This window comes from Lissotriton vulgaris, chromosome 3_2, assembly GCF_964263255.1.
Source record: "Lissotriton vulgaris chromosome 3_2, aLisVul1.2, whole genome shotgun sequence".
Classification (NCBI taxonomy): Eukaryota; Metazoa; Chordata; class Amphibia; order Caudata; family Salamandridae; genus Lissotriton; species Lissotriton vulgaris.
Window position 1 is genome coordinate 295,078,062 of NC_141690.1, and position 24,926 is coordinate 295,102,987.

A 24,926-nucleotide genomic window follows, 5' to 3' on the forward strand; every position below is an offset into this window, starting at 1 on the left:
CCTTACATCATCATCCGACACTGTCGGTCACACAAGAAACAGATGGGATAGATCTACTTTGACAGACAGGTATAGAAAAAATGGGTGATCTATTCCACGAAGGACAATTCAAAAGTCAAGTCAAGTCAAGTCAAAGAATTTATATAGCGCACTACATACCCAGAGGGTCTCAAGGCGCTTAGGGAGGGGAGGAGGATTACTTGTCAAATATCCATGTTTTAAGTTGCTTTCTGAATGCTAGGTGGTTCTGGGTAAGGCGAAGGTAAGTGGGGAGTGAGTTCCAAGTTTTAGCTGCCAGGTATGAGAAGGATCTTCCTCCCATGGTGGTCTTGTTGATGCGGGGTACAGTGGCGAGGGCTTGGCTGGAAGAACGTAGTTGGCGGGAGGGGGTGTAGAAGGACAGTCGTGAGTTGAGGCATTCTGGTCCGATGTCGTAGAGTGATTTGTGTGCGTGGGTCAGCAGTCGGAAAGTGATCCTCTTATCGACGGGCAGCCAGTGGAGGTCTTTCAGGTGGCTAGAGATGTGTTCGTTACGCGGGATGTCTAATATGATCCTGGCTGAGGCGTTTTGGATTCGTTGGAGTTTCTTCTGGATTTTAGCGGTAGTACCTGCGTAGAGGGTGTTTCCGTAGTCCAGTCGGCTCGTGACCAGAGCGTGGGTGACTGTTTTTCTGGTTTCGGTGGGGATCCAGCAAAATGTTTTTTTGAGCATGCGAAGAATGTTGAAGCAGGATGAGGATACGGCGCTGACTTGTCTGTTCATTGAAAGTGAAGAATCCAGGATAACGCCTAGGTTCCGTGCGTGGTCTGTCGGGATGGGTGCTTTTCCAAGGGCTTCTGGCCACCAAGAGTCGTCCCATGCAGAGGGGGATGTACCTAAGATGAGGACTTCTGTTTTATCTGAGTTCAGTTTCAGACGGCTGTGTTTCATCCATTCGGCAACTTCTTTCATACCTTCGTGTAGGTTGGTTTTGGCGGTGCTGGGGTCATTGGTGAGAGAAAGGATCAGTTGAGTGTCATCCGCGTAGGAGATGATGTTGAGATTGTGTTGGCGAGCGATGGCCGCAAGGGGGCTCATGTATACGTTGAAGAGGGTGGGACTGAGTGAGGATCCTTGTGGTACGCCGCAGATGACTTCGGTGGCCTCGGACTTGAATGGTGGAAGGCGGACTCTCTGGGTTCTTCCGGTGAGGAACGAGGTGATCCATTCAAGTGCTTTTCCTTGTATTCCGATGTTTCTAAGGTGTTGTAAAAGGGTGCTGTGGCAGACTGTGTCGAAGGCTGCAGAGAGGTCGAGGAGGATGAGGGCGACTGTGTCTCCATTGTCCAGTAGAGTTCGGATGTCGTCTGTTGCTGCGATGAGGGCGGTCTCAGTGCTGTGTTTTGCTCGGAAGCCAGATTGTGAGGAGTCGAGGGATTTGTTGGCTTCGAGGAAAGCGGCGAGTTGGTTGTTGACAGCTTTCTCGATGACTTTGGCCGGGAAAGGAAGGAGCGATATGGGGCGGTAATTTTTGAGTTCGGTGGGGTCCGCTGTGGGTTTTTTCAGAAGGGCGGTGAGTTCAGCGTGTTTCCAGCTTTCAGGAAAGGTGGCGGAGTTGAAGGAGCAGTTGAGGACGTCTCGGAGGTGCGGTGCTATGACGGAGTCTGCTTTGTTGAAGATGTGGTGGGGACATGGGTCTGTGGGGGATCCTGAGTGGATGGAGTTCATCAGGCGGATGGTGTCCTCAGTGGAGATTGGGTTCCAGTCGTTGAGGGTGTTCAAGGGGGGAGAATGTCCAGCATATGGTTGGGTGGGTTGGTCTCCGGGTTGGTTGTTGAAGCTGTTGTGGATGTCTGCAATTTTGTTGTGGAAGAATAAGGCCAGGGAGTCGCAGAGGGCTTGAGAGGGGGTGATGTCGTTGGAGTTGGCCGAGGGGTTGGTAAATTCCTTGACGATGTTAAAAAGTTCCTTGCTGTTGTGGGCGTTGTTGTCTAGTCGATCCTTGAATGCTGTTTTCTTGGCCTTTCGGATTAGTTGGTGGTGTGTGCGGGTGGCGTTTTTGAAGGCGTCCTTGGTGCTAGTGGTTGGGTCTTTTTTCCAGGCCTTTTCAAGAGAGCGGCAGAGTTTCTTGGACTTCTTAAGATCATCGTTGAACCATGAGGCCTTCTTGCTGCCAGGTTTGCTGTGACGTTTTTTCAGTGGTGCTAGGATGTCGGCGGTGTTGGATAACTATAGGGTGAAGTTGGCGGCGGCTTGGTCTGGGTTAGAAGAGTGGGCTGGGGTGTTTAGAAGGAGCGATGAGGAGATCTGGTCGATGGTAATTTTGTTCCAGTTTCTTTGCAGAGTTGGTTGGAGGTGGTTGGTGGGTTTCGGCTTGTTGTAGGTGAAGTGAACGCAGCTGTGGTCAGTCCAAAGGAGATCCGTAGTGTGGCTGAAGGAGACATGATTGCTGGAGGTGAAGATGGGGTCGAGTGTGTGACCTGCGATGTGGGTGGGGGAGGTGACCAGTTGTTTAAGTCCGAGGTTGGCGAGGTTGTCCAAAAGGGTGGTGGTGTTGCGGTCGTTGTCCTTTTCAAGGTGAAAGTTGAGGTCTCCCAGAAGGATGTAGTCTTTGGAGGGGAGCGCGTGTGGAGTGATGAAGTCCGTGATGTCTTCACTGAATTTTGCGCGGGGTCCTGGTGGTCTGTAGAGGAGGGTGCCTCTGAGTGTGGTCTTGGGGTCGATGTGGATCTGGAAGTGAAGGTGTTCAGAGTTGGCGAGGTTGGCGTCAGAGCTGGTTGAGATGCGGATTGATTTTTTATGGACGATAGCGATTCCTCCTCCTGAGTGGCCGGTACGGTCCTTGCGTGTGATCTTATAGTCTTCAGGGATGGCAATGGTGATGTCTGGGGCGGAGGAAGTGTTCATCCATGTTTCTGTTAGGAAGGCGACGTCTGGGGAGATGGTGTCTAGTAGATTCCATAGGTCAATGGCGTGTCTGTGGACCGATCGGGTGTTGAGAAGGATGCATTGTAGGTGGTAGGGGTCGGGAATCTGTGGTGTGGTCGTAGCGGAGATGTTATCGGTGCCGCTGAATTTGCAGGAGTAGCAGGAGAAAGGTCCATGGGTGTGTCCAGGAGCGGCTTGGACGCAGTTGGGGGCGCGACCGGGGTTAAGGGCTAGGAGGGTGGTGGCATCGTAGGTAATGCGGGAGGGGTGGGCATTACGTGTACCAGGGGCTCTGGCGCTGGGCGCGGTCCAGGCGCGGACGGGCGTAGACGGTAAACACTAGATACCCTGAGCTACATTAGCAACCCAATGCTTTTGTTTAACTTCACATACTACAGGCTGCAGAGAGCAATGCGGGAGCTCTACCCGTCGTATCCTGCAGAGCCGCAGCAACTGTCCTCCTTGCAGTTTGTCCTAACTGTACCTACAGCGCAACACATTGTCTCTAAACTATATGGTAAATTGCAGAAGGATATTGCGGGCAACACAGAGAAGGCGAGGCAGAAATGGAATATTAGCCTGCCCACACCACTGTCGGAAGCGGAATGGTCCACAACATGTGCACTGTCTAATATGTTGACTTCAAATGGCAACTTAAGAATAATCCACTACAAATACCTAAATCAAATGTATTATACGCCGCAAAGGCTCTATAGAAATAGATTGATTACAGACTCGAACTGTAAAAGGTGTAAGGCGGTGGATGCGGGCTTTATCCATTTTGCATGGAGCTGCCCGAAAATTGCAGATTACTGGGTTAAAGTGACTGGGGCGCTGAGTACTATGCTTGATGTACCCATTGAATGTACGATACGCACATGTTTGCTGGGTTTGGTACCTAATGTACGTGCACTGAAACGTAAATTCTGTGTCATAGCGCTACGATGGGCAAAGCGCAGGGTCTCGATTGGCTGGAATGGCTCAGTGTCTCCCACCATGCGACAGTGGCTTGTGGACCCAACTTATTGCAAGGATGCCCTACTAACTTATGAAGAGGCCAGAGACTACTGGTTATATCTGATTGATTATTTGAAATTGCATCAATTAGACTGATATGTATGTACTTTGCTCAATATGTACAGTTCTATTGGGGGCTATCATGAAGACGCATTATGGCGGGAGGACGAATGTTGTGGTGTAATGGTCATTGTTTTTTCTTTTGCATATACTATCTGCAAAATACCAATAAAAACTATTTTAAAAAAAAGATATACACCTATAAAAAATATTTATTTTTCAGAAAAAAACCATTCACAGGATGATGTCATCAATGATGTCATTTGAGATGTCATTTGAGATGTCATCAGTGATGTCACTGACCATGTCATGAATGATGTAATATGTGACATCATCAGCAGTGGATTGCGGGTGCACGAAATATAGTTAGTAAAACTTCCTATATAGGAGCAATTTCAATGGTTTTGTATGAGTGAAATGTCCAGATAACTATAACACCCCTAAAACTTATAGTTTTTTGAGTGAATTTCAAAGGTTTTTTAAAAGCTAATTCCTAACTATATAAGGCCTGAAACCTATGGTGTTTTTCAGTGAATTTGCAGGTTTTTTAAATGCTAATTCCTAACTATATAAGGCCTGAAACCTACGTTTTTTTCAGTGAATTTGCAAGGTTTTTTAAATGCTGATTCCTAACTATATAAGGCCTGAAACCTATGGTTTTTTAATTGAATTTGCGAGGTTTTTAAATGACAATTTTTAAATATATTAATTTTGTTTTTTTATACTGATTTACTACATTTTTGTAGGCAGGTGTTTAGAGAGCATGCCCCCTTTTTACAACACTCTGCAGCGCAACCCCTGGCGCGTTTGCAGAGGAGGACCTAATTCCCCTTTCATACTGGGGGTCCCTGGGGGGCATCTAGGCCACGAGGAGCCTCCAGTATAAGCCAGGGGGCTGCATTGCAGAGTGGTGTAATGAGGCCACGCCCTTTTTTACACCTCTCTGTAACCCAGCCACCAGGCGTGTTTGCAGAGGGGGAACCAATTCCCCTTGCATACTGGGGGTCCCTGGGGGCCAACTAGCCCACCTGGAACGAACCTGCAGTATGCGCCGGGGGGCTGCATTGCAGAGAGGTGTAATGAGGCCACACCCTTTTTTACACCTCTCTGCAGCGCAACCCCTGGCGTGTTTGCAGAGTAGGGACTAATTCCCCTTGCATACTGGGGGTGCCTGGGGGCCAACTAGCCCATCAGGAGCCTCCAATTTGTGCCAAGGGGCTGCATTGTATTGCCCTGGGGGTGGCAGCCCCCGGGGAAGTGTGGGGGGGATTGTGGACCCCCCACACTTCTTTATCACTATGCCCCCGCGATTTGGTCCCCCCGGGGGGTAATTTTTAAAAAAACAGACCAGGTTTAAAAAAAAACAAATTGGTCCTTTTTTGTCCTTGTGGGACCACCTGGGCAGGCCTAGGGTGTCAGGGTGTATCTACCCTGCCCCCTTTTTGTGTTCTTCACGTTTGTTTTTTTTGGCTTTCTTTTGCCTTTGTCTATCGCGCACAAGATGGATGTCAACACTTCCTGGTTAGAAGTGTTGACAGCCAATGAGCATGCAGCTTTCTCGGGAAGGCATGCTGGCCTTGGGGGGTCCTTGTGGGACCCCCTGAGCAGGCCTAGGGGGTCAGGGTACTTCTACCCTGCCCCCTTTTTGAGTTCTACACATTTGTTTTTCTGCTTTCCTGTGCCTCAGTCTACTGAGGCACAAGATGGCTGCCAACACTTTCTGGGTTGGAGTGTTGACAGACAGTTGACAGCCAATTAGCATTCAGCTCATGCTCGGAAAGCTAAGCTTACAGTAAGCTGCTATATATATTTTTTTTTTCTCTTTTGATTTTCTCAGGAACTACTGGAGGGATTTTCACCAAATATAGAAAAGGCACTTCTGCATACCAGTCCCTACCATTTTGCCAAGTTTGGTGTAATTACGTTCAGCCATTCGGGCTGTAGCCGTGTCTAATCGTCCTATGGAAATTAACATGGGGAAAACACGTTTTGGGACCCCCCTTTTTTCTCAGCCCCCGCTTGACGAATCCCCCCAAAACTTTCAGGGAAGGAACAGAACTGAGCTGGCCAAAATTTTGTAAAATTGCACGCAATTTCCTCAATCAACGCCAAAGTTATTCCCAATAGAATGTTGCCGATTTCCTATGGTAACTAGGTCCTAACTATATATACCTACTATCGGGCAATACCATGAGAGCCTTTCCTGAAGGGGAATGGGATCTTGCTCATGCACCGCTCTAAAGACCAAGCACAGAGTCTAAAAATAGACCCTCTTCCTGATCGGCAGCTAATGAAGCTCTTTCAGAGCCAGGGTAGAGGAGGAACTCCGTGACCTACCAAGAGCCAGTTTAGCTGCAGCAGGCTGGATTCTTTGCAGTCCCAGGAGAATATAAGCAGGGGCCCCCAGATAAAGGGAATTGCAGTGATCCAGCCTGCTTTTCACAATGCTACTTACCACCAGAGAACGAGCCTCTTTAGGAAGTAAGGGGAGTATTTTCCGTAGCATACGAATTAAGGCAAAGCATACGCTGGTGGTCTTGCTTGCCTGAGATTCCATCTGGAGGTCGTCATCGAACATCACCACCAAATTGTGAACCTTCCTGACCGGTGTTAAAGGTTCCTCCTCTGGTGTAAGTCTAAAGTCGAATGGAAATGATCTAGACATCCTGCCTGCAGAACAAAATACTACCTCGGTCTTTCCGCTGTTAAATTGCAATGAGTTCCTCCTGAGCCATTCATTCGTCTGCCGCATGCAATGCTGGAACGCCTCCAGAGATAGTGCATGGTCCCCAACTTAAGTTGTTATAAATAATTAACAATATAGTGTATCCAATCATAAAACCACACCAACAGAAACTTTCATGGTGTACATTCAGGAAGGATAAGAAAGAGCAATAACAAAAACATACAGATGTAACTGTTTTCTTTATGTGCATCAAGTTGGGAGGTGGATCTGAGGGAGGTGCTGATGACAGTGGAATAATCCTAAAACAATGAATACTGATTTGCACCTATAGCAGACATGGGGTTTATGTGGGATATTAGGAAAATAGGGGGGAATAGAAACAAATTTATATTAAAATAATAATAATAATAATAATGATAACATTGTTTAAACATGTTAATGTTTTTTACAAAAAATTAAACGCCTACAATTAAATAAAAAAATATAAATAAGTGAAATTATCCTGAAGCATATACTTTATTAAACTGCTAACTCAACCATTCATGGAAGCCTATGGCAAAGGGGCACACCGGCTGGACGCATAAAATGCCTGCCAAGCAGTGCCACATGGTCAACGTCAACAACACTGAGCTAGAAGGCATTGGGAACAAAGAGAAGACATGCAGACCTATGTAAAATCACACTGGCTGTCTACACAAAATAGCCACCAGCCACATGATCATAACAACAAACAAGCAAGAAGGCATGGGGAACAAAGAAGACATGGAGAATGATGACAAAATTCACTGGCTGCATACGCAAAATGGCCACCAGCCACATGGACACAACAACAAGCAGGCAGGCCTGGAAAACAAAGAACACATGTAGGCCTACGGCGAAAGTACACTGGCAGTCTACACAAAATGGCCACTGACCACATGGTCCAACAGCAAGCAAGGAGGCATGGCCACAAAAAAGAACACATGCAGGCCTGTGACAAAAGAACACTGGCAGTCTACTCAAAATGCCTGTCAGCTGCATGGTCACAACAGCAACAACCAGCAAGAAACCATGGCCACAACATAGGCATATTGTTATTGTTATTTACATTTTTGGAGCGCTACTGCACTCAAAGGTTTCCTGCCCCTGTATGAAGTCCTTGAAAAGCTTGTGGATAGGAGATATGAGAACAAATATTAGATGGTGAAGAGTTATGTTTTTATCGCCTTTCTAAAGGCCAGGAAGTTAGTCATACTCCTGAGGTGAGCAGGGAGACCTTTCCATGCCTTGGCAGCATTTGCTATAAAGCTTCTGCCCCCCCCCCCACCCCCAGCTGGCTTTTTTACCCAGTGGGATGGATGGAGCAAGGTTTCCCGTATATGCAACACTTTCCAAGCTTTCTCTCTGACATTGACAGTATCTCGAATAATTATAGCCCCGCTCCCCTACCTCAGGACCCCCCCGCGTTCAAATGCTTACCAGTTTCCCCAAACTGGACCCGTTCTCCCTTCCTTGACTTATGAAAACATGTTCCCCTGCAGACCCCAGATTTTTCATAAGGGCACTCCTTGGTTTAGAAAGCCATATCATCACCATGCTCAACCAATCTCTGGAGTCCGGGTATAAGCCATCTAAACTAAAGGAAGCTAGAGTCATATCCCTTCTGAAGAAGTCTGGGGCGGACGCGGCCAACCCTAAAATCTATAGGCCCATCTCCCAACTACCCTTCCTCGCAGAAGTCCTGGAGCAACATGTCCTTAAAACACTCTCATACTTCCTGGAGGACCACCAACTTCTCCATGCTTGCCAAGCAGGCTTCAGATCACACTACAGTACTGAATTATTCATGCTATCAGAACTTGACGAACTTAGAACCATGGCTGACAGTAAAAAATCTAGTGCCCTGATATTATTGGACTTATCAGCTGTGTTCAATACTGTCAGCCATGCAAAATTATTGGCCAGACTCACAACTCTGGGAATCAGTGGTCCAGCCCACCAATGGCTTGAATCCTTTCTATCAGGCCGGTCCCAAAGAATTCAATTGGGTGAACAGATATCAGACAAGGGAATGCTTTGCTGTGGAGTCCCTCAGGGCCCCGCTTTATCTCCACTACTTTTTAATATATACCTGCAACCTCTGATAGCAGCCCATGTAACATGGACTGCAAAATGTTCAACTCTACAGATGACACACAACTTCTTCTCAGCATCAACAACACCCCCCATGCCCAGGCCCATGTACAAAATGTCCTCAGATTCATGGTGAGTTGGATGTCAGAAAACTCACTGAAAATCAATCCGGATAAGACAAAGTTCCTGGCCATCCCCAATATAAATTCCCCCTGGAATGATCACTTCTGGCCCCAAGAGCTAGGCCCTACCCCCATCCCCGTGCCGGTCGTGAAGAGCCTTGGCTTAAAAATTGACTCAGAGCTCTCCATGGCCAATCAAGTTTCCTCGGTGGTCGGTACATGCACCGGTCTGATCAGACAGATGCGGAAACCTGCCCCCCTTCTCTCCACCACCTCACTTCAAATGATAGTTTTGGCTACTATTGTTTCAAGGCTAAACTACGGCAATGCCTTCTACAATTGCCTTCCACAGAAACTAGCGAACAGACTCCAGGTGGCCTTGAATGACGCAGCAAGGCTGGTCTTCAGGCTCCGGAGAAGTTCTCATGCCACTCCTCTGTTGCCCAAACTGCATTGGCTACCTATTAGGCAAAGAGGGAAGTTCAAGGGCCTCTGCATCACCCATAAATCAATCTATGGACTGGCCCCATCTTACATAAAGGAACGCCTTGAGGCCTATGTGCCTGGCCGCACACTACAGTCATCCCAGGCCTGTCGTCTATCCTGCCCTCGGTATAATATTACATCTAAAGGAGGTAGAGGCTTCTCCGTCTTAGCCCCCCAGCTCTGGAACCAGCTACCCAAGTATCTCCGAAAGGAACCCTACCTGCTCCGGTTCAGGAAACAGCTCAAAACTATCCTGTTCAGGGAATCACTAAACACAGCTTAATTTCACGCTCGACTCTAGTGTCGTCTAGCAGCCTCGTCTACTCCCTCCCTAGCGGTAAGAGACCTGACGGTGATTAAGTGCTATACAAATATCAATTAACAATACCAATATCAAAACATGCTTGAATTCAGCCCTCTCAAAATAACATGTAATATATTAAACAACATGTTTGTCTATTAATAATTGCATTACACAACATTTCTAGTATCTAGGGGAAGCTTGTTAATGTGCTTTTACTTACAGTAACCCGAGTGTCTTAATATGGCCGTCGAAAACACGGGAACATTACTGCGCATGCGTCCGCCACATCTACGTGGTGTGACGTACCTCTGCTTTTGTTGGGAAATCTTTGCTTCTGCGCACTACTGCCAGAAATGGCCGCTTCAAACCTCACATGCTAAAGCTTATGCTGCTGCTTGTACTAAACTTGTTCATTCTGCTTAACTATAAATGCAAAAGCTAAAATAAAGTAATTGGGTTAGAGTAGAGATAAGTGGTATACAGTGCATTCATTTATTCTTGTATTCTAATATGTTTCTCTTTGACTTTGCTGCTAGCTCATACGTGGGCCTGAATACTGATAAAAACTCCATCTTGGAAAAGCTGCTCGTGTGCACTCATGCTCCAAAGTTGCTGAAGCATTGGCATTGAACCCCAGCCAAGAATCATCTTACCATGCCGAGGACAGACACCACTGATTGTACTGGAGCTTGAGCCTGAGACGCCACGTCCGCCACGTCTGTGTTGCACTACAGGGGCTTGCTGGGGCCCGCGGATCACTGTTTTGCGGTGGCCGTTTACGGCAACCTCCAACCTCCAACAGAGGATTTTCGGTGAGCTGGGAGCTGGTGAGCTGGAAGAGTGTGTGGCGGGGGAGAGGCGGGGAAAGACGGGAGAACAGCTGCCTGCCTGCCTACCTTCAGCTTCGGTTCCTGAACCTGCATTCCCACATCCCACATCCTGCTGATTGGCGCTCGGTAAACCAGGTCCACGGCCCCTGCTCTTGCTCTTCGTCTCTGGGAGAGGAGAGGATGTGACAGAGAATTTGTGGCGGCCAGGAGCGGTGAAGTGGCAGAGCAGGAGAGAAGTGGTGGCAGCAAAACCACGCCTGAGCTATACCTGACGCCAGACGGCAGCGACTGTGGGAAATTTCTGTGCCCAAGCGGAGGGTTGCTGAGGGTTGCACCGGGATCAAGCACACGACCTTGGCTGACAACCTGGCGCTCTAGTGACACTTGGACCCATCTCGCACCATCACTCCCGGTACACCCAGAGCGTCTAGAGAAGTGAAAGGCGAGAGCTTGCAGAGAGGGAGAGTGCTCACGGCGGCTCATAGCGGCAGTACCTAACGGTGAACAGGCGGTGGCAGCGGCAAACGGTCTACAAGGTGAGCCGTGCAGCGCAGCATAGCGCCTGGCCCAGGGGGAGTTCCTGCCACAACTGACCCAGTCACTCAGTCATCCAGCCACGTATTCCCCCACCCCCTATCAGGGGTTGACCACGGCACCCGTGTAGTACTTTAGCTGGGAAAGGAAACAGTCACACAGTCACACAAGAGTCTGTGACAGTGACTGTGACTGTATTTGGCCCGATTGAGGTGCCCCCGTGACCGCCACGACTACTCCCAGCACCCGCTGAAAGGACTGTGTGCATGGTGTACTGGGCCATTAGCCCTCTCTCAACCGACATCAGCCACTAGCTACTATGAGATTGGGCAAAGAAAGACGGAGCGTTTCTACAGTAGTGAGCAACCGGAAGAAGAAAAACAAGATACTTAAGGTGCCCTCTGACAACCAGGAGAAATTAACAAGACTAACAAGACCTGGTACAATTCCTGAGGACGACATTCTAGTTACTCTGGCCAGGGATTCTGAAGCAGAGGGTTCAGTGCTGGAGCAAACCAACCCACAAACCGGCACACAAACCCTCAACCCCGAAAATTCAAAAAAACCTCTCGTCCAACAGAAAATTTACTCCAAATTTGCCTTTGTAAAAGACGCTGGGGCAGTGCTAATTGCACATGAGCACCACTCAAAAGAGTCTTCCCTCCACTCTGCTCCCGGAAATAATTGTCTTAACAAAACACAACGGTGCAGAGTCAGCACGAGCCTTACCACCGGCATTGGCATTAGCGAGTCATCTGGACAATGAAAGCCCACCAAAGCCTTACAGGGACTCAACGCCCAATCCAACTACAGCAGCAAACAGCCTCCAAGGCACTGAAAAAGACGGAAACAAACCCAGGCGGCAAACCAAAAACTCAGAGGCCAACAAGGATGTGAGTGTAAAAAGAGGTCCAGGGGCAGACGAGTACGACGAAGAGATATCCCTCAACGAGCCCTTAGAAGAACATTTATCAACTCAAAACCACTCACTCCATTCTACTCCAGCCAAAAAATCAGTGTTGGTGTCCCTGGATCTGGGGTTGGAGTGAAACACTTTACTTCAAACTAGCTATCTCGGCACAAGCACGACCCAGCACGCTTCACTAACAACTGCAAACAACGCTGCTTTGGAGCCAAACATCTCAATTCAAGCCAGTCCTTCTGACCCAATCACAATTCAGTACTTGGGTCCAGCAACCGCTAACAGCACAGCTGCAATCTCCCAGCCCCCTATAGGAAGACAGGACGGTCGCAACATAATAAAAGAACAAGAAAAAGGAGTCAGTTAGACCCAGCACCCATCCACAGAACAAACCTCAATAACCAACACATTTGTGAACTGGATACAAACCAAAATCACTTCTCCAGATAATAATTTCATTAACAAACCGCAGGTTCAGTCCCCGGGGGCAGTTGGAACCAATTAAATTTCCCTGACAACCGAAGAATGGTAGAAAATGGTGGACACATATTCCCAGGGAAAAGGTGCTAGGTCGCTTCAAGAAACTGAAAGCAAAATTGAAGAACCCCCAAAGACTCAAAACACAGAAGAGAGTGGTCTTTGGGTGTCACTTCTAAATACCATGAACCTTGCGACAAAAACAATGGAATACCATTCGGATAAGATGGACATCTTGATAGTCTTGATAAGATGGCCTCCGGGTAGGAGCTCTCGGTAAGAGCTCCTGTGCTGGGGATCCAGATTTCTGGTTTTTATCCCCGTCAGCCTCGAGCTACACCGACCGGAGCATCGCTGCACAAAAGTAACTGGATCAACAAGTAACTGGAGTTAAAAGAGTAACTGGATCTGCTTATCTGGCTCGAGGAAACGTGCGGAGGACCCCCGACCTACAGGAGACTGAGACCCGCAGGAGAGGACCGAGCAGTTCCCGTCGACCTCCTCGGACCCTGAGCTCTTCACTGGCCAGTTTGCGGAGCTCGTTTCTCGGATGTCTGCTGCCTGGAGACAGCTGTGGGTGACTGGTGTGCCTGGAGAGGTCGGTGGGTAACTAAGGGACGTCGCTGGAGTAGACCACTGCTGGCGCCTGGAGAACGGTGAGCACTTCACTGCGGAGGTGTCCTGCCTGCCTGTGACTGCTGCCAGGACCCCCGGGGTCCTAACCTACCCAAGACCGGGAGCTGTGTGCCCTGTCCCGTCCGACTGGCGGTGCGCTCTGGGTCTGGTTGCCTGCGCTGCACGGCGGCACCGGAGGAGGTGGGCACCTGATATTAGTGAGGCGGAGGAGGTGGAAGACGGGGCGGACTGGCCGAGCGCGGCCGAGCAAGGGCTTCCACGTCCGGTTGGGCGCTTCGCCTGGTGGACCGCTACGGGCCAAGTCCCACGCTTCACACGCCGGGAGCTGTGCGCCCTGTCCTGACCGCGGACGCGGTGTCTTGCTGCGCGCTCCGGGGATGGTCTCCGCGCATTAGCGAGATACCGCTGGATTTGTCACCCTGCAGACAATAAAATAGCGAGATACCGTTGGATTTTGTCACCCTGCATCCAAGGGAGCCCGGCTTCACCCGGCTTACCCTCCACCCCCCGAGATACTGGGAAGCGGGGAGGCAAAGGTGTGGCATAACGGACAGCGGGCTGAACATGCATGGGAGCGTGAGGGAGACCCTACAGATGCAGAGTCTCAGGAGAGAACAGCAGTGCTACCAGCCTTTTCCAGGAGTGTTTAAGAACGGCCGCCTGATTCCTCACAAGGTCTGTGTACATAGCGTCTAAAGAGCTACTGCCGCCCAAAAGACAGACTTTTATTTTTCACCGGCCAGACATCATCGACATTGTTTCCACTGCCTAAAATGGCGGGGGCCATAGCAGGAGCAATAAATTCACCACCACCCCAGATGTCTGCATAGCTGCATTCCATCGAGATCAAGGATCACACAAACGGAGATAAGACTCTCCCCTCCCTACCAAGCAGTAACAAGGAATCACCAACATAGGAGCTGGACTAACTCGACCTGCCCTCAACAGAAAAGGAAACTGATCTCTCCAGGAAAAAAAACACAACAGACAAAGGACTAAAAAAACCCTGACTTATCTACTCTCTTGTGGCAGACATCTTGACCAGCCCAGAAACTTCAGAAACTTCAAAGAGGTATTTTTTTTTTTTTTTTTTATTATCACCCCACATCACATATGTTAATTCTACCCTGTTCAAAATTGGCTGGGAGCATAAAACGGGAGCAGTTTCTCCTTAAAGTGACCCTACCCCAAGAACTGGTCTCCTTTAGACGAATCTCCTCTTATAGGCAGCACACCTTATACAGCCATGTATTTACAACTCAGGTGTTAGAGTGCCCTTACTGTAGTACTATACTGCATCCTGTAACCTGGTTATTTCTCAATGGGCACCAAACTCACTTTACACTTTACTACCTCATATTTTTCTGGCGTATTAACCTGACCTCAACACCTAAATCTTTTGCCTGCACTGCATCAGCATTACCAGTGCAGAAAGTGAAGCTGTCCCTCTAAGGCACATCACCAACAACAAAGAAAGGGCTGCTACACAATATGTTATCCCTGGAAGCCATCTTGGACTAGTCCTCCACTGGGGCAGCCATCTTAGACTATTCACACCCACCGTCCATACCTAAGACCACTTAGGCTACTGTCCCTCAAACTCACAAACGTCACAAACTCTTTCACGCACACAAACGTCACAAACTCTCACGCACACCCCCCCCTTTTTCTTTTGTCGGCCTACGCCTCCTCCACCATGGAACGCACAGGCGAGCACACTTACAAAATTATCTACCCACCAGGGCTCTCCAAAAAAAACGCCAAACGTTACAAACACAACTTCCTGAAGGCTCACCCTGAAACACCGTGTGTGGACACCTACTTCTCTCAGAGCAATGGTGCCACGAGTACTGATATCATCTTCCACACTCTGCGTAGAGCACAGTGGAGGAAAGCGCTTCTCTCCATTCTCATTGGCTCCACCACCAGTAAAACCGCTCACAGCCTGACGCTCTCTATCACGCCAGCCCAAGTTTTCCCCGGCAGAGCCACCATCACCATCTACAACAACGGGATCATTCTATTCCAAGCCACAGATAGGAATCTCGACCGACTCGATCACCTTTTCCCTACTTTCCTAATTCACATTACCAAAATGCGGTCCCCCACCTCGCACACACCAAGATGCTCCACACCCCCCAACTCCATGCCCCAACATAACCCACCCTGCCCATCTCACCGGCGGAAGGACACACCCCCCACCCACCCCCAACATAACCCACCCTGTCCATCCCTCCAGCGGAATGACACACACCCCACCCATCCCCCCAGTGCTATAGTTAGTCAAACACCCAACGTAACACCTCCACACCCCTCACCCTCTGACGATTATCGTCCCCCTTCCCACATCGCACATACCCCCACCCTCCCTTCCACCCACTCCACCCCACCCCACTCCACTCCACCCCACTCCACTCCACCCCACTCCACCCCACACCCCGCACCCACAGTCGAAGATCACTCCACCCACCCCACTTCCCCCCACTCCACCCCACTCCACTCCACTCCACTCCTCACCCCGCACTCATTGACGAAGATCGTCCACCTTCCCACATCACACATACCCCCACCCTACCTTCCACCCACTCCACACCTCCTACGAGTCTTGCGGTACCCACTACGGACCGGAGCATATCTCCCCTCCTCCGCAGCAGTTATCTCTCTCACCCTATCTCCCCCCCAATTCTCACCCCTCACTTCCCCAACCCCCCAACAAGACACGCAGAGCTCACCACCCCCCACTCCTCAACATCCCCCCCGCTCCACCCCCCCATACTCAGCCCCCACTACCTTATTGACACCCCTATTGTCTTCAGTCTTCACTCTTCCCATAACTCTCCGGCGTCGCCCCCCAACGACGTCCCCGCCCTTACGTCCCAGCCGACCCATCCCTCACCCACACCCCTCGCCCACACTCTCTCTCACCCATCGAATACCACCCCTCTCCCTATTACCGCAGAACACTCCACTGACAATGGCACACCCCACCCCCCCGACCCCAGCTCGCAGTCCAGCTCCCTACTCAACAACCTGCCTACGGCCCTCACCTCCAACGCTAGCCCCTACTCACAGCTCGACCTGATTTTAACAACGCTCCTACAAGTCAAAGACGAGGTCCACACCATCAAAGAACTTCTCCACACACACCCCAGACAACACCGACCTACAACCAACACCGCTGTATCCAACAAAGGTCACACCCTCCGCACAGGCCCTCGCTTTCATCTCGCTCCAGGGGTGAAACGGGTGGGCTCACACTCTCCGCGCTGGCCCACTATCCCCGACCGCAACAACATACACCGCCCCCGTCGCGCTCATAACTCCCTGTCGGCTCATGACATAGACACCCTCCTCCGCTCATTTGGCCCTGGCCCGGTAAAGCGCACAACGCCCTCACAACTCCCCATACCCACAATTCTCTCGAATCCCATTAGGCACCCAACTCTAAGCAGCCGATGCGCCATCCCCAGCAATCTCAGAAAAATACCTCTTGCGCTAGAACACTCGACCACCCCTCTCACCCCCAGACTCAAATGCATCCTACTCAACTGCAGATCGGCCCAGAGGCATTCCGCCAACATTGCAGATCTCGTCACATCAATGGATCTTGACCTAGCCATTTTGACGGAAACATGGTTAACTGAAGCCTCCACACCTATCATGGACATATTAGTCCCCCCAAATTACCACATAATTAGACTTGACAGAACCGGCAAGACGGGCGGTGGAATCGCATGCATTTTCAGGAGCAACCTCTCGGTTGCTAAATTAACCTCCCCCCCCCATCACGTCTTGCGAACGCATCTGTCTTGATATCTCCAGCGAGGGCAAACCAGTATGTGCTCTACATCTCATCTATCACCCGCCTAGGGACAACCTCATCTTCACCCAACAACTCATGGACACGATCTCATCCAACGCTGGTCGGCGGATCCCGCAAATCTACCTGGGTGACTTCAATCTCCACTGGAACGATCAGAAAGACGCAGTGGTGAATAGTCTCAAATCCTTCCTTGAAGCGTCTAACCTCACTCAAATATGCAACAGCCCAACACACGACAAAGGCTCCATACTTGATCTCATCATCGCCAACGAAGACTCCACCCAATTAGGGGTAATCCAACCTTGTGATTGGTCAGACCACCACATTATCTCCTTCTTCATCAATGAAAAGGTTAAACCTGTCTTGGCTCAACCCACCAAATCTAAGATCTGGAAAAGGGACATGAAGAACCTTAACCCCAACTCCCTGCCTCCCCACCTCACCAATAGCCTCCTTCCCCCTCCTGGCACCTCTGATGTTCAATCACTGACTGACCACTACCTCGACTCTATGAATTCAATAATCAATGAAGCCGCCCCACTGCAACTAAAGAGAGTCTCCACCAAGATCTCGAACCCCTGGTATGATGGCAGACTCAACGAAGACAGACGTGATATGCGAATGGCAGAACGCACATGGAGATCAGTCCCCTCATCGCGGCATCGCAAAATACTTAAGAGCAAGAGAAATGCCTACTTTAGGAAAATAAAGCGCGCAAAATCTGATTTCTTCAGCCTCCAGCTGGACCAAGCAAAAAACAGACCAAGAAAGCTGTTCGAACTAGTCAAAACTCAAACCAAGACGCAACCCCTACTCTCAAACGACTCAACAAACATCATCCCACACTGTGAAGACTTTTCTGCCTTCTTTAAGCTAAAGACCGACAACATAAGGAGTGACCTCCTTAATGATGTAAGACGATACCCGAGCATCACCAAAATGCCCGACACCCAACCTAAAAATAACGCTTCCTGGTCGTCTTTCGAAATCTACTCTGAAGAAGCAATACACAAACTGCTCGGCACCTTAAAGCCTTCTAATCACCTCACAGACCCCTTACCTGCCAATGCTGTTAGAGACTTCATCCCCGTTCTTCTCCCACTCTGGACAAAAATCATTAACAGCTCCCTTCAGCAAGGTCTCATCCCCGACTCCCTCAAAGTGGGGCAAGTCACGCCCATACTCAAGAAACCGACAGCTGATCCGGCTGACTTAAACAATTACCGCCCTATCACCAATATCCCCACTCTGGCCAAGCTGTTGGAAAAATGTGTGCAACTCCAACTAACAAAACACATTGACCAGTTCGAACTCCTCGACCCTCACCAATCAGGCTTCCGAGCGAAACACAGCACGGAAACGGCCCTGACACACATAATTGATGACGCCCTCCAAATCCTGGATCGCAACGACTCCTGCCTCCTCATTCTCCTGGACCTCTCCTCAGCATTCGACACGGTCAAACATGAGAATCTATTAGAGCTCCTAAATACCAGAATGGGCTTATCCGGGACTGTACTAAAATGGTTCACTTCCTTCCTACACAACCGATCCCAGAGGTTCAAGATTAACAATGTGCTGTCCTCTCCAGTGCCAGTAGACTTAGGCGTCCCACAAGGATCTTCCCTCTCACCCACGCTGTTCAACCTCATCATGGAACCACTCGCTACCCTGCTCCAGGCATCCAATGTACACTTCCACATGTATGCCGATGACACTCAACTATACCTAAAGGTACAATCCCCGGAAGATATCAAACTTCTGAACTGCACACTTAGGAACACCCAATCTTGGTTGGCCGACAATCACCTCAAACTAAATGCGTTGAAAACTGAGTTCCTCCTGATATCACCCCCTGCGAAAACTGCCACCACCCAAATATGGCTCCATCACCTAACAGCATTCAATGTCCAACCCACCATCGTGGACTCTGCGAAGTCCTTAGGCATCACACTTGACGCAAAGCTCAATATGCAACAGCACATTAGCAAAGCAACGAAAGGAGCTAACTTTCAAATCAACACTCTAAGGAAACTCAAACCCTTCCTCCCAGCCAAGGACTTCCAAACTGCTGTACAAGCACTAGTCATCCCCCGCATAGACTATGGAATTGTGGCCCTCAGCGGTCTCCCTCAAGCAACAACAGCACCCCTAAGAGCCTCCCTAAATGCGGCCGCGAGACTCATTTCGGGCTCAAGGAAACACTCTCATATAACCCCTGACCTGAAATCGCTGAAATGGCTTCCCCTCGAAGCCAGAATACAACTGAAAATTGCGGTTATGACACACTCAGCCATACACCACAAGGCTCCCACCTACCTCACTCAAAAGCTGACTATATCAGGAGGTTCGAGATCCAATAGAAGTACTAAAAGTCTGCTCCTGAAACCTCGCATATTCCGTAAGGAAAAAACCTACTAGGGCTCCTTCTCAGGAATGGCACAGAGGATCTGGAATGCACTCCCTCCTGAAACGAGGATTATCTCCTCCACTGTACTCTTCAAGAAAGAAGTGAAGGCCATCCTTATGCGAATTATAACAGAAGGGGGGAGAGAGAGAGTCAGTGGATTCAGTCTCCCTGAATGTATACATAAACAAAGTGGAATCCACTCAAGGTGGTGGTGATCCTTAAAGTGATGGGAAAACACACAGTGTTGTTTAAATGCCCCTCACACACCAACAGGCCCCTTGGTGTCATGCTTCATCATCGGGGCCTTCGCACCCATCTACGGGATGCGGCGTGCTACGACTCGCGAATACGCAGGAGCACTTTGAAGTGGACTATGTGTGGGGGTGTGTGTAGGATCAGAAATGTGAGTGAGGTGAGGTGAAAAAAGTGAAAAGTTAAAAAATACCTGGCACGTGGGAGGAAAATTTTTTTTAATTTATTCCCCGGCTGGTATTATTAAAAGAAGTGCAGGGCGTGGTTAGATAGATACGAGTTAAGGTATCAAAAACCACTAGTATCGTGTCAACATGTTTCGGAGGTCACAGCCTCCTTCTTCAGGACAAGGGTTATGCACTTACCCTCCCCTTACTCACATGCAGAATGTAAAAGTGTATTCAAAAATTAATAAAATTACCACAATGTGTAATATTCCTAACAGTGTTTTTTGTGTTAGCGAATGCAGTTGCGCCCAGTTGGCGAAAGAACTTAGAGTTCTAAAATATAAGACCTCATGAGCCTAAGCGTATATTGGGGATCCTTCCTTCCTGCTCAGAAAAGACGGTTACTGCATCAGCAATTCGCCTGCCTTCCCTCAACGCGGCTCCGAGCAAAGCAACGAAAGGAGCTAACTTTCAAATCAACACTCTAAGGAAACTCAAACCCTTCCTCCCAGCCAAGGACTTCCAAACTGCTGTACAAGCACTAGTCATCCCCCGCATAGACTATGGAATTGTGGCCCTCAGCGGTCTCTCTCAAGCAACAACAGCACCCCTAAGAGCCTCCCTAAATGCGGCCGCGAGACTCATTTCGGGCTCAAGGAAACACTCTCATATAACCCCTGACCTGAAATCGCTGAAATGGCTTCCCCTCGAAGCCAGAATACAACTGAAAATTGCGGTTATGACACACTCAGCCATACACCACAAGGCTCCCACCTACCTCACTCAAAAGCTGACTATATCAGGAGGTTCGAGATCCAATAGAAGTACTAAAGGTCTGCTCCTGAAACCTCGCAGATTCCGTAAGGAAAAAACCTACAAGCGCTCCTTCTCAGGAATGGCACCGAGGATCTGGAATGCACTCCCTCCTGAAACGAGGATTATCTCCTCCACTGTACTCTTCAAGAAAGAAGTGAAGGCCATCCTTATGGCCAAGTTTACATGATCCTCACTGTTGCTGCTCAGAGACTATGCACCGATCTTGTAACGTTGGATAATTAGCGATCCATTAACTTTCTGTTCATGTACCGTACCATAGTATTGTCTTTTGAGGGTTTACTGGTATCCACTGATCTCTATGGCAGCTGGATCAGAGTCTCTCTGCACCACCCTATCCTAATGTCTATTTGAATGTTTATTATTATCGCTAGACCTGTATTGTAGCTAGCTCAGACTCAGTACCGTCTTATATTTTTGTCTACTTGAGTGTTCTCTGCTACCTCATGATCTCTATTTTAGTTAGATCAAAGACTCTACACCGCCTTATTTTACTGTCTAGTTGAATGTTTACCTGTATCTTATTGCACATGATTGTTATCCTATTATGCTACCGTGCACTATACTGTACCCAATTACTATGTCTACTCACCCTACTGTGAAGCGTTCTGATATCTGTTAAGATCTTGTTCGCGCTATATAAAACTTTGAATAAAATAAATATAAAATAAATCCAACTAAACCTGCTAACCCGCTTAACCACTCATGTCATTAACATTGACACTAAGGGGGTCATTAGGATCGCGGACGGACTTGAGTCCGTCCGCGACCCCAGAGCATGAGGGAACGTCCGCATGGGCTGCGGCGTTCCCTCTGTGCAGATTAGGATGTGGCCGCCAGGGTGGCGGTCACATCCTCTATTTTTAACATTGCTGCGGGTGGAGCTTCAAGCTGCACCCGCAGCAATGTTAAAAATGCATGCACAGCATTTGCGTGCACAAAGCGGCAGGCACCGCGAGGTGCCTGCTGCATTGTGCACGCAAATGCAGGGGGGTACCATAGGTGCCCCCCATGTGCACCCCCCACCCCCCACTACACCTAGGGGGCCCGCAACGGGCCCCTGCAGTGCAGTTACACATGCTTTTTCACGGCGGAAAAGCCGCCGCGGAAAAGCATGTTCCCAAGCACATCCTAATCTGGCTGACGGTGTCTAAGAGACACCTTCACCATTTTAGTGCTTTTCCGCCGCGGTTGTAAGCCAGCCGCGGCGGAAAAGCTGCGGACCTAAACCATGACCCACCAGCCATCCTAATGTGGCGGTGGGTCCTGGTGGGTCCGCAGAGGATTTTCCGCATCCTCCGGGCCGGCGGTGGCTTCCGCCGGCCCGGAGGATGCGGAAAATCCTCCATCCTAATGACCCCCTAAGTTACTAGATTTGAATGAGCTGATCAAAAGAGTTCAATCAAAAAATACAATCAACCCACCAAGCTGCACATGTTACACAATCATTGATAAATTAACCACCTTACCAGAAGTAATGAGCAAGCTCCTAACAGACATAAAGTCTGTAAAGAACTCCCAAAGAGCAGCATGGGCAGCAGTAAGTGATGGGAGAAAAAACCCAGACTATGAAGCGAAGGAAAAAATCGAGGTTGCAATTTCTTCCAAAGCTATCATGGATTTAAATAATTTAAATAACCATCCCAAGGAATCAAACGAACAGAGATTACAACAAACGGGATGCCCACCCACGCTCCGGCAAGAAGAACAACAGCAGGACAAGACCAGAGAGCCGCCAGTTATCGTCGCAAACGGAGAACAATCGTGTAACAGACAACAGACAGCAAAACAAAGAAGGAAAATGAAGAGAAAAGGGAGAATAAGATAGGCTCTATTAAAACTTACTTCCTACAAGCAAATAAATCGGTGTCAGAACCAGAGAAGGATCAAGGAAGCACGAAGGACGAACCAAGCCCAAGGGCTAGGGAGAGTCCCTCACCCACACCTGCTCTTAAGGGTCTAGAGGCAACTTCTTCTAAGAATAAATATACAGAAGTTCAACTCATAAAGGGATCTGAAGAAGAAGGTCGAAAACGAGATGGCTCGGGGGCAACAAACAACAGTGAAAAAAAAACCTTATTTTCCCGGACAGTGGGGCCACGATCTGCGGACAAATTAGTCGCTCATTCAACTGTAGGCATTAATCCTTGGGATCCTGCCATCTGTATGTCTTTACCAGCAAGAACAAAAGAACCCAACGTAATGTTTGATAAGGAATCATTGATCCGGAGAGAAAGAGTCCCTGGATCACTCCAAAGTACAGTCATCGAATCAAGCCATGGACAAACTCAGGAAAACAACAAGTACGAACCCCGCGACCCAATTGCCAACTCGGCTCCACCGACACAGAGAGAGCAAGGTTTACAAGCCTACAGCATATGCCAAAGCACGGAACGGGCAGCAAACCCTGAACAACGGCAGGAGGCTGCCATCCTTGATGAACACAAAACAATAATCTTCATACCTGACTACAGATCTAAAGACCGCGAGAACATTTTAAACCGAAGCAACATCCTACGAGTCTTGAACTCGATTACATCCCTAGGTACGTTAACCTCCCAGGATTTGGAGGCTGTCGAATTTACCACGATCAAACATCTATTAGAGCAGGAAATAACAAAAACAATCTGGAACTCAAGAGAATTGGCGAAAAAAATACTAAGAGAAGAAAATCAACTAATAGCTTGGGGGATTCGAATCAAACCGTACCTCAACCCCGGCTATCCTGTACCATTACTCCGCAATCTCCGAGAAAACACTGATTCGATCCTGAACAAACGCCGCCCTGACATACTCAAAAAATCTATACTGAGAGGAGCACGTGGAAGCTCAGCCGATCGAAAGGCCGGAGCATCCCCCCTGCAAAAAAACAATGGTCTCCTGATCCCAAATCAAGAATGGGACTGGATTGCAAAAACTATAAATACCAGACACTCTGGCTGCTGACAATCTGAAGAGCGAATCAGTAGCTCTCCAAACACAAATCTGCAGCTAAAACTGTTCCTGGAATAAAAACGGACAAGGAGCAAAAACCACCAATGAAGATCTATTGTTATACTTTCAGCAGTATGACTTAATTTTGCTGCAAGAAACCTGGTTAGCAGAACCGTTCCATCTGCAGGGCTTTAAAACATTCCACCTCCCAGCAAGGAGATCTTAAAAATTTGGACATGAGAAAGGTGGACTAACTATATACACCTCAATACAAACAATAAATCATGCAAAAGAACTGCTAAATAAAAACACTTCGGGAATGGAAAACAGGATCACTGCAGTTCAGTTGGAAATACCAATATCGGGAACCAACAGACAAGAACTAATCCTGGTCAATACCTATCTGCACCCAAAAGGTTAAAAAAACGGCGCTAAATCCCTGGTGTCAGAACTGAACAAACTAATAATGGAAGCGGAAACTTCAAATCTTATTGTCTCAGGAGACTTTAACATGTTCCTTTCGAAGTCGTCAGAAAAGAATCATCCAAGGGAAGATCATTTGCATGCAAGGGGGATCCCCCCACTGGAAGTGTGTCCATGGGGCAAACCAATGAATCAATCAAAAAGCCTAATAGAGGATTTAACAAACCTGGGCCTGATTTCGATAAATGGGCGATCGCCGGGGGACCGACCCCAAGCAGCAACTTTTCACAACTCTATCTACAGCTCGGCGATCGACTACACCTTTTTATCTTTTCACTGTTTACATTAGTACAAGACTTTAAAATTGGCATATCCGACTGCAGCGACCACCTCCCGCAAAAATTGATACTGAGGGCACAAGGGACAGCTCTAACATTCCCAACCAGTGGCCCAAAGCTATCGACCCCAACAAAATGCAAAAGAATCAAGTGCAACATTAGTGACCTTGAACGACTGGCGAAAGAAGCGATGACGTGCTGGGAAAGTGTTGCAACACTGAACGACAACAAAATAATCGCTTGGGAGTCCTTCCTGAAAATCTTTGGCCTAATGAATAACAAGCCCAACTTCGCTAAAGAACCCGACGCACGGACAAGCCAAAAAATATTTGCTCGGCCGATTAGTAACCCCAAAAAATATTCTCAGTGTGAGAAGTTGGCCTGATATATGATGCTCACTAGTTCTAGTGATCACCTTGTATCAGTCCAAACAACCCTTATGGTGATTGGTTGTAAGTCAACCTTATAGACCAGCTATCCTAATGGTAGCATGGACAAAGCAGTCTTAGGCTAAACTCTTTTGGCATGTGAAGCCAGCTGTTTTACACCATATAACCCCTTGAATTCCAAATGAAAGGACACCACACAGGTGGTTATGAAAATAAACAAGATATTTATTAACTAACAAACACCTCTGAACTCTTTATGAGA